This window comes from Salvia hispanica, chromosome 4 (assembly GCF_023119035.1).
Source record: "Salvia hispanica cultivar TCC Black 2014 chromosome 4, UniMelb_Shisp_WGS_1.0, whole genome shotgun sequence".
Lineage (NCBI taxonomy): Eukaryota > Viridiplantae > Streptophyta > Magnoliopsida > Lamiales > Lamiaceae > Salvia > Salvia hispanica.
This window is the reverse complement of record NC_062968.1, coordinates 49,459,248-49,475,440: the sequence shown is the minus strand read 5'-3', so window position 1 is coordinate 49,475,440 and position 16,193 is coordinate 49,459,248. Positions and strand designations below refer to the sequence as shown.

Genomic DNA, 16,193 nt, shown 5'->3' with positions numbered 1-16,193 from the left:
TAAATTCTATATTTAAATGAATATTCTCTCTCTCTATATATATATTTTCCTTATAAAATTAGAAAAAAATAATTAGAATTTGTTTTTGTGTATATTCAAAACCGAGTATTATATATTTTACTCAACAATCCAAAATGAAACGAGCTATGAAATACCATTAAAGCTAGTATTTGCATTTTGAGTTTTAGATTACCACTGAAAATGTGATCGAGTTTTAATAGTAATTAGACTGTTTCCAACTATTTACGCCAAATACAAATCTATTTTTTGAGTATATGTCATACTAGAAAGTATTTTACTTAATACATCAAATTCAATATTTACATTATTTTTTAGCATGTGTCTCACAAATTTTTGCAGAGACCCATATTTTATATTGTTTCATAAAAAATATAAAAATGTAGATTTACAATATAATTAAAAAATTTCTACATCAAAAATAAAATTTAATACTACTATATGATTAGAAATGACCTTATAGTTTCATTTTTTTTGGTTACTTTGGATGCAAAGTTTTTGGTAAAATCAAAAGAGAATATACTAGTATTATTCAGTAGTCAAAGATTTTAAAATGATGGCATTCTCGCTATACATTTGAAAATATTACTCTATCAGTTAACCACAGTAAGTTTGATCCTAATTATTTGCGTGAATATAAATTTGTCGTCTTTAATTTAAACCCTTTAACTACTAATTAGACAATCATTAGAGAGAGGTGACTGTCACTCTGTCAGCTCAGCTCCCTATCAAAATTAAATCGTAAAACACCTCTTGCAAGTTTTTCTACTCCACAGATTAATCAACAAATGTACGTGACCAAATTTTATATAACAAAAAACTGATTTATTTATAAAAAAATTGGTTTATTTATGTATTTTAATTAAAATATATGGATATATATATATATAGTATTTCCTCCGTTTCTTTATAGTTGAGATGAAACTTTTTGGCACGGAGTTTTAGAAATGAATGTTGGGTATGTTAAATAAATAGATAAAAAAGTAAGAGAGAGGAAAAGGTAGAGAGAATAAAGTATAAAGTAAATAAAGTAGAGAGAATAAAGTAAGAGAGAGTAAAGTAAGAAAGAAGAAAAAGTTACCATATAAGGAAACGACTCAACTATGAAGAAACTTCCCGAAATGATAAAATGACTCAACTATAAAGAAACGGAAGGAGTACATGGAAAGTGCATAATATTATGGTCATATATTTATGATTTGTGTATAATTTTTTACTTTTTTGGAACCATAAATGTAATTAGTGCATACTTTAATTCAAATTTTAAATACAATAAAAAGAAAATTCAAATATAAAAATAAAAAATAAGATTAAAGGCTAATAAGTCTTTTTAACTTATCCACTTACTATATTTATTATTTTAATATATAATTAATACATCAAATTATCAATATAACCTTATTTTGGTTGTACAAAATTTAATTGTTTATTATCACTCTTATTAATATCCAATTTGGCAATAAATTTACAAATAAATTCATAAACTTTAGCTAGTAGATTTGCATATCAACTTTTAAAAAATTACTACTAATATAGTTTTACTGAATAGTTAATTGTTTTGATTTTGTAATTAATATAAAAAATTGATGTTAACATTACTTAATGACTTCTTTACATTACATACTGGAACAACAACAAAATTGATGTCACATTAGACTATCTCCATCCGTGACATTCATCCAATCCAATCTCAATCAACTTTTTAATAAAATATTCATTTCTCTATCCTCCACATACACAACCCTCACTCAATTTAACCCATCAACTTTTTTACTTCCATCAGTGACCCCAACCCAACCCAACCCAATATTTTCTTTTTCATATATTTTATATTAATATTTTGATTTATAATTAATTTAAATATATTAAATAATGTCTAAAAATTATAGTAAAAAGTATATGATTCAAATTTAAAATAGAAAATATTAGATATTCAAATAATTAAAGCACAATATAATAATAAATTACACACATTAAAAAAATACAATACGATAATAGAAATAAACAAACCAAAATACAAATGAAAGAGTGAAAAAAAAGCTAGCTTAAACAAGATAAACATTAGTACATATTTAATTGTTTGTGCCAAAATTAATCCAAGTGTGCACAATGTTCACAAAAATGATAATTATTAAATAAATTAAATTAATAACTAAAAGTAATAAAAATTTCATAAATTCACAATGTTCAAAATATTCAAAAGGTGATTATCCAACATATTTACATTTCATATTTTTAGTATACAATTCTAAAACATGTGCATAATTAAATAAAGGAGTGATTAATCAATAATTAATAGTAAATAAAAAAAAGTAAAAATAATAATACATGGAGCCAACGGAAAATAGACATGTGTCATTTGCCCTCCACTTTTGGTTTGGCCGGCTGACAAGTCTTAAAATTGGGGGTTGGATTGGATAATTTCATTTTTACTTTATTTTTATTGCTTCCTATTTTGTCTTATATGCTCCACCTCCATCTCAAAATCACCGATGAGGGTGGTCTTACAGAAAACGAACGATTCGTATTATTTATTTATATATTTTAAATAATTTTATTTGTTGAATTAAAGTTTATATTGATAAAATATGAGATGCAAGCAAAAATTGAGAAACGGGATGGGATGAAATGGAACAAGTGAAATTATTTAATTAAGTATAATATGCCATTATTAACTATATACGATGTAATGTTGTTTTGATTGACGTTTGATAGTATTCACACATAAGTAAGCCAATTAAGCAACTCGATTATCCATCCCTCATCTTATGGATATAGCGGTCACCCCTCTGTCGACAATATTGTTGTGGCCATGGTGGACAACTGGGAGGGGGCAGGTCCTCTGATCCAAAGGCCATAACAAGATCACTGATGAATGGGCGACTGCTATATCCACCAAAGGAGGAATAGATAGTCGAGTTGCTTGATTGATTCGCAGTAGTTGCGAAGCACCATTATAGGCGTCACGGTGATTGCTGAATTTATTTTTTGAATCCATGTGTGTATGAGAGAGATACTTATTCTCTAACTTTAAATCAGAAATATAAAATTAATAGAATGAAACAAATTTTAAAATAGAAAATGTGAAATTAATGGAATGAAACAAATATTAAATAGGAAATAGTTAAATTAATGCAATTAACAAATTTTAAAACAGGAAATATAAATTTAATGGAACGAACCAAAACGATTTTGGATGAGTAGGAATGACCTAATTATTCCCTATTTTAATTATTTTTGCGAATTTCATTTTATAATGATGCAATTTAGACTTTGTATTATACTCCTTCGTTTTAAAAAATAAAAATAAAAATAAATGAACTAATCCTATGTTTTAAGGAACCGATGGAGTAAATTTTTTAAATTTATTTATTTTAAATCTATAAACATCTAAAATTATAATTAAATATATAAATTAAAAGAATAATAATGATGAAATTTAGGAAGTTAGACTGTGTTTTATTTGGTAGTAGTACTTTAGTAATCTTGATTATGTAATTTAGAAAATTAAATTATGAATATAGATTTTTCAATTTATGTAATTTAGAAATTTAATTTTATAAATTAAATTATTAAGATTTTAGCCATTTATTTTGACTTTCCGAAAAACATTCACTCCAGTTTGGGTAAATTATCGTTTTCATCTGAATGACAGCTCACGGAAGATAGGGTAGGGCTGTCGCAGTGAATTAGTTCCTCTCACAAATAAATTAGTTGGAAATTGTTAATTGTAACACCAACCCACCCAACCTAACTACAATTAACTGTTTAATCAAAAGAAAAAACATTGAAAAGCTCAGCTTTCTCTGGTTGAATTTCATTAACTGCATCAGTCTGTCCAAGTACTTGCTGCTCATTTTCGTGTATGTATTGCTATTTGTGGAGTTGGAATTATGATGTGCATTTTTTGGGATTGATCTGCTCATGTGCACATAGAAGCGGCAGAAGATCCAAAAATTAGGTTAATGTCAACATGTGTTTCTTTGTATTTAGTCTTTAAGCAGCAGTTTCACTTGAGTGATACAGATTATTCCTGTGTTTGAGGATTCGATGATTCGGTGAGATTTTGTAAATGCGAGCATCAGTGTAGAAATCAGGAATTTAGAGTGAGAGGGGTTTGGGGCTTTGAGATATGGAATCGAAAATGGATCAGTATGAGCTTATGGAGCAAATTGGGCGTGGAGCTTTTGGTGCTGCCATTTTAGTCAATCACAAATTGGAAAGGAAAAAGTACGACATAATCAATCTAATGATGATTTTTAGTTTATAGGGAAATCTGTGATTCTTGTATGTCCTTTTTCTGATTTTGGAAATGTCACATAGGTATGTGCTCAAGAAGATTCGGTTAGCTCGCCAAACGGAGCGTTGCCGGAGATCAGCACATCAAGAGGTGAAACTGTTTTTTTTTTAACTTCTTCAGATCGATGCAGTTATTGTTATTTATACTTTCTTTGTTTGCTCACTGCATTTTGAAAAGAATATTCTTGCTAATTTGGTGTTTTTTTAGTATTTGATATTCTTGTCAATGTTTTTGGGAATCTCTTGATTTCAAGTACTTTTCACTATCTGTTTGAAGAAGAATGTATGATTGCTTACATGGTAAATGAAGAGAGCTTTATCTGATAAGGCATTATTGTCAATTTCCTCAGTCCAATTTTAGTAATCTAGAGTCTCCACTATATCGCGAGTTTCGTCGTTAGTCATGTGTACCGGTGCTTGAATATGAACTAACAGAGGTGTTTCTGGCTATTTGAAATAACAGATGGCTTTAATTGCACGGATACAACATCCGTATATTGTTGAGTATAAGGAAGCTTGGGTAGAGAAGGTAATTCTCGTTGAAGCTTCTAATTCCTAGTCTTCAATATAATTCCATGACTATTCTTGGTGTAGGTAGACTTTCATAATAAAATTTTTTCTTACCGAACTATATCTTTTAAAATAAAACAGGGTTGTTATGTCTGCATTGTTACTGGCTACTGTGAGGGTGGTGACATGTAAGTGTGTTATGATGCAATTGTAACTGGACAGATGAATTCATTTCCATATGCATAAGCGCCTTTTAACATAATATTTTGATGGTTGAATAACAGGGCTGAATTGATGAAAAAATCCAATGGACAGCACTTCCCGGAGGAGGTTTGAGTTCCTACCTTTCAGATGTATTACTCTTTGCTGATTTAAAGTTCGAATTTTAATTGATATGCTTCCTGTTTAATCATGCCTCTCTGTAGAAACTGTTGAAGTGGTTTGCTCAACTATTATTGGCGGTTGAGTATCTGCACTCCAACTATGTTCTGCATCGGGATCTTAAGGTAAGCATAGCTGACTTGATTTTTTATTATGTTCCTTTAACAGTGGGAACTGATCTCTTTAGCTCTTTGTTGCAGTGCTCAAATATTTTTCTTACCAAAGATCAAGGTGTTCGTTTAGGTAAGTTAATAGAGGAACCAAATTCTTCTATCTTACTGAAGATCCGGATAATATTAGTGTAAAAAGTCACTCGCCTATTATCAAGGGAAAGAAATCAATCCCATTCTAAACATCTTAAAGTAAAAAAATTCGCAAACATGTTGCTGATAGAAAACTACAAGCACATTCGTAATCCCTAAGTTTTAATAAAGTGTTCATCTGAGATTCTACACTCATCAACCTAGGTTGTAGAAGTAGATGAACCGTAGCTTGGATCTGAACAATCCCTGATTCTGTTTTCTTCTTAATAAAATGCCACCACATAATGAAAAAATTTAACAAATTCACTAGACAGTAGCATCTTTGTCAAACTATATGCATTTTGAAGTAAATGAAGGGACCTCATTGTACATCAAGTAAGAGAATTTATTCCGACGCTAATCATGAAAAAATCATCAACTTCCCTAAAACATGATGCTTCATAGAAAGGAGATAACCAGAACTTTTCCCTCTTAGCATTGGCTTTTTGTTTACGAAAAAAGAAAAAATGAAATTCTGCAGAAGGCTAGGAAATGATTCTTTATTGCTCAGTTTCAGAATCTTAATCATGTTCTGAAAAAAGATTGTCTTTGAACTTTCCTATGAGCAGGTGATTTTGGGCTTGCTAAAACTTTGAAGGCAGATGACTTGGCTTCTTCAGTATGTGTTTCATAATGCATATATACCTCTCTCTTCCTTGATGGAATTAATTGTACTTATGGGATTATAAATGCTATATACTGGTTGTTTTTCCGTTGGTTATTTTGTTGGAACTTTGGAAGATACTTAATATTTTATTAACCCAATTATATTTAGGAAAAGGAGAAATTGAGTTTACTTAGAAAATTGACTCACAATTGTTTCTTTCATATTATGAGATGCAGCTGAGTACTTCTGTCAACAAAGAAATTGAATGTTACCATTATAGAACTTCTCATGGAATTTACAACGTAATATGAACAATTATTTTAAACTTAAATATGCAGAGAGTGTGTAGCAGACTTAGCATAATGGTTAGTTTAAGTGAATGCATCATAGGTATTTTGCTTCATAAGTGCCTTGCACTTGATCAGTGCTAAGACTACTGGGAAATGATTCAAACTAACTCTAGAGGAGACAAACAAACATAAGTATTTCCCTAACTGTAATTACTTTGCTGGAATCATTGTCCATTTCATGTAGCATTGCATCTGGGACTTTTCATCTGTTTTTCTTGCAACGAATTCCAGTACTTCTTTACTGAAATCTTTCTTATGTTTTGCTCAGGTAGTTGGAACTCCCAATTATATGTGTCCTGAACTTTTGGCTGACATTCCGTATGGATTTAAGTCTGATATTTGGTCTCTTGGTATGTTGATGGTCAATCACTCTTAACTCTTCAACACCTGCTGAATAAGACTTCCCACTTTGTAACTTTTCTTTCCTCAATTAGGTTGCTGTATGTATGAAATGGCTGCTCATCGCCCTGCTTTCAAGGCTTTTGTAAGATTTCTGGCCCTTATTCTGTTCAGTTGCAATTTTTTCCTATGTTTTCCATTGGTCTTTGAAATATTTATAAAATCATTATCCCTCCGTCCACAAAAAATAGTCCCATTTGTGGACAACACAGGTTTTAATGAGAAATTGGTAAAGTAAGAGAGGAGGAAAAGTGTGCTAACAACAATGCTCCTGACTATAATAGACATTACTTTTTCTGTTTTCATTTGTGTAACATATATTTTCTCTGGAATCATCTTTATAATGAATAGCTGCATTCATGTCTCAGGATATGGCCGGACTAATAAGCAAGATTAATCGATCATCGATTGGCCCATTGCCTCCTTGCTACTCCCCATCCTTGTAAGCACATTTGGTCTTTGTTGGTCCCTTTTTTTATTTATTTTTCCCATTATATTAGTATATTATTCTCTTTTATTGCATTGATAAGAGTTGCAATTAGCTTATCTTTGCGATATTTTTCTCCGTGGTAACCCTTTATAGAGTACTCCACATTTTTTCATAGAACGAAATATAGCCTTCTCTTAGCCCCTTTATACAATTCAAGGGCGAAAGTATAGAATCTTAACTCGAATGGTGTTTTATGTAATAGGAAAATGCTAATCAAGAGCATGCTAAGAAAAAACCCGGAACATCGGTCAAGTGTAAGAAACTCCTTTAGATCTTTTGTATCCATCATTTGTAAACAATGCTTTTTTATAATCTAATTTTGAATAATTTTTCAGGCGTCAGAACTTCTGAAACATCCATATCTACAGCCTTACGTGGATCAATACCGCCCATCCTATAAACCGATTGCTGCTATTACGCTTGAGAAACCTCCTCCCACTGGCCGTGTAAGTCGAAGGAACATGGCTGAGAGCCAAGGTAGCAGCAGTTCATGCAGTGACAGAGACAGCTTAGTCTCAAGTGAGAAGAACACAGTGAACCGTGGTCATAAGTCCCCTGATATGGAGACAGCTTCAGTTGATGAAGATGTTGAATGCAGGTCACTGTCAAAGCCCACAAATTATGGACTCATTGTCCGTAAATACCATGGAACATGATGTCGGCAAACCACTGCATGAGGAGCAGAGAAATAGCAATGAAACGAAGCAGCCCAAAACAATTAAAAATATTATGGTATCTCTCAAAGAAGGAAAAAACAGAGAAAATAATAGTTCTCCACTGTAGAAGCCACCACTCGAGACCGGGCAGTGGTAACAGCCAGAGAATGATTATTGAAGCATCTCCAAGAGTCACGAAACAACCAAATCTCGTTAATTATGCTCCCAAGGGCAATGCAGAAGCACCAGCAAAGAAGAATGCCGATTCCAATAAGCGAGTTCAAGGAACACCTTCCTTGAAGCATCAGGTAACGAAAAGTTTTTAGGATCGTTCGTTGTCCTCCTCCCCCTCCCCTCGACCGAAACTGGTTTATATTCTCGTTGATCTACCTCTGTAGTTACCTGTTGTGGAAACCCCTCCGAAGACGAAGGCTAGACGTGAAGGTATCCCTCCCTCTGGTCTCATAAAGCCCATTGCTGAAGAAGGATTTTCAACGAGGACAAGACAGAAAACGCCTCCTACTCTGTCTAGGAGACCCTCATTTCCTGCACGAATCCGGCAAGCACAGCGTGATGTTCCGAATTGCATAAATGATATTACGAAGAATGGTCCTAATGATGTTCAAGATCCTGAAATCATGAAATCGGTGCCTAATGGCTGTGCTTCACATAATTTGAGGGAAAACACACAGAACCCAAAAAGGTCTTTATCTGCAGGTTCTAGGAGAATGCAAACAGAGAGCAGCAACTCAGCATCTTCACCAGTATCTATCCAAGGTTTCGAGCTCTCTGACGATGTGATGAATCCGTTTATTAGCTCATCGGAAGAGTTTCATCACAGTCCCGAGCAAGCTACAATATATGAAATTATTGACTCACCTTTCCCCCCAGAAAGGACAGGAATTTGCTTTGGGGATCATCTTGAGGCTAACTGCCAAACTAGAATACAAGAAGCCGTAGAAGTTGAAATAAACGAATCGAGACCCAGCTGTTCCACTCGCTCCTCATCTCAATCTGAAGGAGCGGAAAATCTATCACCTGGATGCCGTGGGAGTGACTATGCATCTAAAGTTTGCTCCTCTGGAAAACTACAAGAACGGTCGGACGATAAGCTTATGAATGTGAAAAATGCTGATAAACTTATGAATGTGAACAATGCTCGCGATGAAAGAACGAGCTCTACGGCGAATATGGAGGTTTCGTTTTGCATCACTGAAGATATACCTTTGGGTGGAGAAGATGCTACAACCATCAGTAGGCCTGATCCTGTGACCAAGCCGGACCTCACCTCACCATCAAGCATTGATGACAAGGTCATGATCAAGAAACTCGTTTCTTCTGCAGACCCTTCCATTTTACCGAACCAGAAGAGTTCGTTGCCAGACAGAGGATTACTGGAGCAAAATGCAGTTAATGAAATGCCGGTTTTAGCCATTACCCCAACTGCTCCAAATAAAGTGATACATGTGATATCTCATAGCAACATCCAAGCTACGATTGAGCATCCTGTGGCACAAAACACTGAACGAGATCCGGATGCTGGAAAAACAATAGATGTTGCCAGAGATGAGGTTGTTTTAAAAGATTCACCTTCTTCTTCTACTCCACAGCCATCCACAGCTTCTAAAACTCCAACTTCGGAATCTACATGCTCTCAGAATGCCACTCCTACTTCAAATCTCTTTGAAAACCCTGTCACCAAGGAAGTAGGTGTAACAACTATAACTGACAACCCTGTGGCTGCAATGTCGGACCCTTCTGAATCCAGTCCAGCGAAGATGAACCCTCCTCCAGCTCGAGAAGAAGCATCACCGCCCATGAAGGAAACTTTAGATGTCAATTCCTTCAGGCAAAGAGCAGAGGCACTTGAGGGACTGCTGGAACTGTCTGCTGACTTACTTCAGCAGAATCGGCTTGAAGAGCTCACGGTTGTCCTGAAACCTTTTGGAAGGGAGAAGGTGTCTCCGAGGGATACAGCAATCTGGCTGGCTAGAAGTCTGAAAGGGATGATGCTGGAGGAGGGTGGGCGCAATTTGTAAATGCCGGTATATCTATTCTTTCTCTTCTTACTCATTAGTTGAGGTTTACAGGGAGTATATAATTGGGAGCATTTCTCTCGACATCTAAAGCCTTTGCAATTTTTACTTATCTATTGGTTCTTTATTTTCTATTATTGTATATAATGTTGCAGCTGAATACATATTTTTTATATGTGAAAACATATTGGTTAACTGAGCTGTGTGAGATTCTTGGGATACTCTTCTGCTTCAATGGTGTATGGGATTCGGCTGGATCCTGGATGCTACTTATCCAATTATACTCTATAAGATTTGATTGCTACCCAGCTTATTCTTTCTTCTTTTTCCTCTGTAATATTTCCTTTTCTTATTCTTTAACAGCATCCTAAGGCCAAGCATCTTGTATCTGCTTGTTTTATGAGGAAGACCATTTTAGCTTTTGGTAATCGATATTATGAATTGGTCCATTTTAGCCAAAAGATAACGAAGTTGTCGGATTTTAAAGCCAACTCATTTTGTACTCAATTAGTCAATTAAATTTGTCCAAAACTAATTTTTCTAAATTAGTCTTAAATATGGAGCATAATTTTGTTTTAGATCACATCGTTATTTTTAAAGCATGTACTTGGTTAACTTAATAAACAAATTTGATTAATTCTTCTAAAGTACAAATATAAATTTGAAATAAATGTTTTAAGTAGGACTGTAGGAGTATTAATTTGAAAAAGAATCTAATGAATTCATCTATGACTACATCTATTAGAACTCCATGTTCTTATTTATCTTCAATGGTTGCATGTTCTTAGGTGTCAGCGTCACATCACATTAAGTTTTCGTAAACTCTGTTATTATTTTTAATACAATATACTCCATATTTGTTAATATAATGGTCTCACATATATAAACAGGTTATTCAGAAGCTTCAATACCTACATTTGGAAAAATTATATGTATGCTTATATGTATGTCATTTGACAACAAATAATTGAGTCCGATGGTTTCTGGTTGAATATTAGTGATTCTCCACATTCATTTGATTCATTTTCACACTTGTACCAATTCGTAATGTTTCTTATTCTCTACACTTGGTAAAGAGATGGATCTGCACTTGCACAAGATCTTTTATGGAGTGTACTAGTATTTTGGAGTGTGTTAAAATGAAGATTTCATAAACTGTGATGTAGGTCTTACTAAATGGGATAAAGAAGACCTTTGCTTTGATCATTACCATGTATTTATCCCACATCGCTAATTACAATTCATGTGTAGTTTGTGTATAAAAGGGTGAGTACGTCTATGAGGAAAAGTATCTTTGCGCTTGGGGCAATGACGCAGCTAGTGAGGTTCTAACCGAGGCGCGTCTATTGCTGGTTGAAAACTATTTCCAAACCCCCTCTTCGGCCATTGCTTGACTTTGGCTGTTGAGAATTTTTGGAAGGTCTCCCTTTTTTGGGCAAAGACCTACTACATAACAGTTTTAATTTAAGCTTTCCTTTCCAAAGATTTCTACATGGAACGAACGTCCTACCTAAAGTTCTTTGATGAAAGAATGAAAGTTTTAATGTGGCTAGTATGAGATGTTTTATATACACAATGTCTATAAAGAGTGTTTTTGGAATAGTTCTAATAATCGTTACTATAAAGAGTGTTTTTATATGTGATAATGGTGTAGTATGAGATGTTTTATATACACAATGTCTATAATTCAAATGTGCTTTAGGAGATGTTTTAAGTGGACCCGACCCTATTGTGGATCCAATAGTTTCACTAGAATGGAGATTTAGTGCTGCCATCGAGACCCCATATATAGGCATGTAAACATGAAATCAGTGGAGGCACTCGGCTCATATTTGTATATTTCCAATTTGAATTCCAGAGAGATTGAAATGAAGAAGATGAAATGTGTGGGTGGTTGAACCAAAATACAAAATCAATTATTTGGCCCATTAGCCCCTTTATAGAATAGGCCTTTTTATCTCTCGTTTTTCAATTTTCTCTAAGGGCATCCGCATCGCTGACTCGATGCTGGTTCGGTCTCGTCTAAAAAATAAATAAAAAATTTAAACGGTCAGAAGACCGTTGAAGCCAACGGTCGATTTTTTAAATTTTTTATTTATTTTTATTTTCTTTTATTATTCTATAAATATACTCCATACTCTATTCACCATTTTACACACAAACACTACTCTCATTCCTCTTCCATTCACTACACTCATCTATTCCTTTCTCTCAAATTGTTGAAAAAATGTCCGGCGATGGAAACTCCAGCGGCGGCGGCGGCTCCGGTGGGTTCGACTTGAACTCGTTCGACGATTGGGCGAGCATGTACAACTTTTTGGGTACTCCCGGTTCGTCGCCGGGCACCCAAGCCTCGACCACTCCGCCGGCGTACCAAACACCACATTTTGATGTGGATGCATACTATCGTCCCTCCCCCCCAGAGGTACGGGCAATCGCCGGGATTATCCCAAATTCCGGAGAATTTTTTGGCGCTTGAACGCACTTTGCCCGACTGGCCAATAGGTGGAGGCTCCGGCTCCGGCTCCGCAGCAGAAGAGGAGGAAGAGGAGGAAGAGGGAGACCACGAGGTTGTGGGGGACGGCACTCGTCATTCATACAGCCAAGCAGAGACGTTGGCTCTGTACGACGCTTGGATCAGCGTCTCGTACGATCCTGTCACCGGGAATCAACAAACCAACAAGAGTTTTTGGAAAAAAGTCACCGAAGTTTACAACGCACGAAGGCCGAAGAACACCTTTGCCCACAACTTGAAGATGCTCCGCAGATCATTGGGACCGATGCGACAAAGATGTCAAAAATTTTTGGGCGATATATAGGGCAGAGGCGGCGAATTATCAAAGCGGAGCCAGTGGAGCCGACATTCGAGAGCGGCGTTGCGGGTCTTCAAAGACGACGTCGGTAAAGATTTCAAGTATGTCGATGTTTGGTCGCAAGTCCAACACCTTGAAAGGTGGGCTGGCGGTGTCGAGTCGGGCTCGATACGCACGAAGCACACGGCGCGTGGCCACTACTCGTCTAGTGATGGCGGGGAAGGCAACACCTCATGTGAGGGCACGCCAACCGATGATGCAGGGGGGTCTTCTTCCGGTTCACGGCGTCGATCGCAAGGGACCAAGGCGGCGAGAGCGAGGGGGAGAGGGAGGGGCCGCGGCGAATCAAGCCAGGCGGGCGAGGGCTCGGGCTCCGGCACGGGCACGGGCTCGAACACCCTAATGTCCATGTACCTGGTCGCCATGATGGCTGACCTTTAAAAAATGACTCCTGCCCAAGTTTCAGGCCATATGGACGGAATTGAGTTTATGAAAGCTCAACTTGGTATAGGGAATCAATCTAACTTGGGCGCACTGCCGACTTCGGGAATGATGATTCGCCGATGGAGTAGTTTTTATAGTTTAATTTAGAGTATTTTAATTATGTATTTTTTTATTTTTTAGGATTTTAAATTATGTATTTTTTTTTTATTTTTTTAGGTTTTTAAATTGTAATTTTTATTTTATTTAATGAAGTGTGTTTTTATTAAATGAATTTGTTGGAATTAAAAATAAAAAATGAAATTGAATGAATAGTTAATAGTTAAGAGATGGAGGGATGCAGGTGTTGTCTCTTAGTTAAGAGATGGGTTGAAAAGTACAGCAGGACCCATGAATAGCTAATAGATGAGACGATTAAGAGACGGATAAGAGACAGCGATGCGGATGGCCTAACATCTAAATGCTTATGCTCAATTTCAAATATTTTAGTAAAAAAATAAATAAATAAATAATAATAATAGCATTTATGCAGTACTAACAAATAAAACCACTATTAACTTAACTAGAACAATAAAAATAATATTATACACAACATAATGTATTACTAATTAAAAATGAAAATACGGAGTATTAAATTCGAACAATTAAATTATTTGGAAATGTGTAATGTGTTTCTTAAAATTTAAAAATATGGATATTTGTAAAAAAATTATCACTCTTGCATAATAAAAAAAACGTTATTAAATTAATAATAAATGTTAAATATATATATTTTATAAATAGATTATTTTAATACTTATATAGTACTCCATTCTTTCCAAAAAAATATACATTTTGGATTTGAGCCGATTTTAATACAAAATTGATAAAATAAGAAAAATATAAAGATAAAAAGTAATTAAAATATTATTAGTGGAAAATGAATCTAACCTGAGTAAAAGAGAAAAGAGCTTCCAAAGTTCAAAAGACGGATTTTCATATCTCTTCACTTAGACTGACAATATCAATTTCATCTCCTGAATCTGTCAGATATATGAATATCTAATATGCACACTTGCCTTTGTTTATAACGAGTATGGAAACAAATGTATTAACAAAATTTAATTTAATGATGTCCTATGGTTATCTTTTTAGTGGATAATCCGACGTTCCTGATTAATTTGGTTGTTGATTGTTAGTAAATGATATTCCATTCAAGGGGGTTAGATGATTTATTCAATTACTCTTTTATTTATTTGGTTGCAAGTTTAATTTTTGGACGGTCAATTTTTTTGTATTTTATGCGATTTTTTTTTTGATTGGTTTTTAAGGTTCGTATTTCTATTTTTCGGGTTCATCATTCAACAAATTTAAATCAATTCAATTTTAATTTTTTTAAAATGGACTTTTGGTTTAGTCATATCTATAAATATATAAAAGGGGAGTTTTGGAAATAATTATATAAATGCCATTAATAATATAAAAAGATTTTTCTAATATACTTACTATATTACTTAAATGAAATATTAATACTATGACTCATCATTTTTTTTTCATGATTAACTAACCACTAATGACATTCATTACCACTTATCCACTAACCTATTAGTTTTGGGATTTATAAAGAGATTTTTCATATTATTAAATAAATAAAATAACCATAATAATTTCTACTTTTCGCATTTGAAAATTTCCTTGCAAATCCGCAATCCTTAGCCGCATCAAACACCATTAACAATGTCGCACTTCACGTTTCTGTATTCGTGAAAACTCCTACCTGTAATCAATCGTGTTGTTTATGCTGTTCTTGGAAGCAGAAGGCAAAAACAACTGCCTTTTGTTGTAATGAACCTTGAGGTTCAGTTGAAGACCAAGAAACACAAATTGTATTAGTAGCTATCCAAGAGGCCACCAGGATTACAAAGGTTAGTGGTGAAAGCATTGAGATATGGATTCACCTCTGTTCGCATATTGTGAAGTGTCCAATGTATAACTTTTTTCATGTAGTGCTTTGTATGAATATTAGGTTGGTGACACTCTCATTCATTTTTCTTTCCTGGACGTGGTATGGATGGTAGCAGCTACACTGGAAGTAGGCGATGCGGAGTATACTATTAGGGTATGCAACAAATTTTTTTTTTTTTTTTTTTCCGGCTAAATGCATGCATATTGATATCGGTTGTACTATTTTGCTGTATTTTTGTTGATAATTTTGATCGATTTGGCTATCTTCTAATATATATCTATACATTACTTAAATTGACATGTGTTTGTGATTGATCTTTTGTAATATAGATCTAAAAGTGATATAAATGATATGTGATTGTGTGCAATTTTTGGTTTATAAACTTATTTGGTTATATGAGTTTTTATTGGTACAATAAATTGCTATTGTATAAATTTGCGATTTTAGAACTTAAAATAATAATATTGTTTCTCATTCGGTATATGTGTTATTTTTTTTTTCTTTGTTTGATTTTATATTTTTTAATAATTGTCTTTTATGTTATATATTTATGATTTCAGATTTCATACAATGATATTTTATGAATTTATAAAATTATTTTACAGTTTAAAATAAGTTTAAATAAAAGAAAATGGGTCGTGCATCGCACGTTGATGATACTAGTTTTTCATAAAATCAGTATGCTCACTACTAGTCCAATATCTAATCAATATCTGAGTATTTTAATTTTTTTCAATCATAGCAATCATTTTTATCCTCACTCCTTAACTACATCCTTGATTTGTATACCTTCTCCTAAGGTCTTTGAAGTTAAAAAGAAAATAAAGTTATAATTTATCTATAATAATAAGTAATTTATAGATATTATATACTCCTATTTTTAAACAGTAGTTCGTATCAAATTTGTTTAGGGTAAGGATTTTTAAACAACAAAAGAGAGGAATTA

At 33.8% G+C, this 16,193-nt stretch overlaps 1 non-coding gene and 1 pseudogene across 1 annotated transcript; both read left to right on the top strand.

Moving 5' to 3' along the window:
- Window positions 1-3,773: 3,773 nt before the first annotated feature.
- On the top strand, window positions 3,774-10,366 carry LOC125217856 (annotated as a pseudogene).
- Window positions 10,367-11,338: 972 nt separating this feature from the next.
- LOC125185710 lies at window positions 11,339-11,491 on the top strand. The gene has a single exon (XR_007170217.1). It is a non-coding gene; the product is annotated as a U4 spliceosomal RNA (small nuclear RNA).
- Window positions 11,492-16,193: the final 4,702 nt, after the last annotated feature.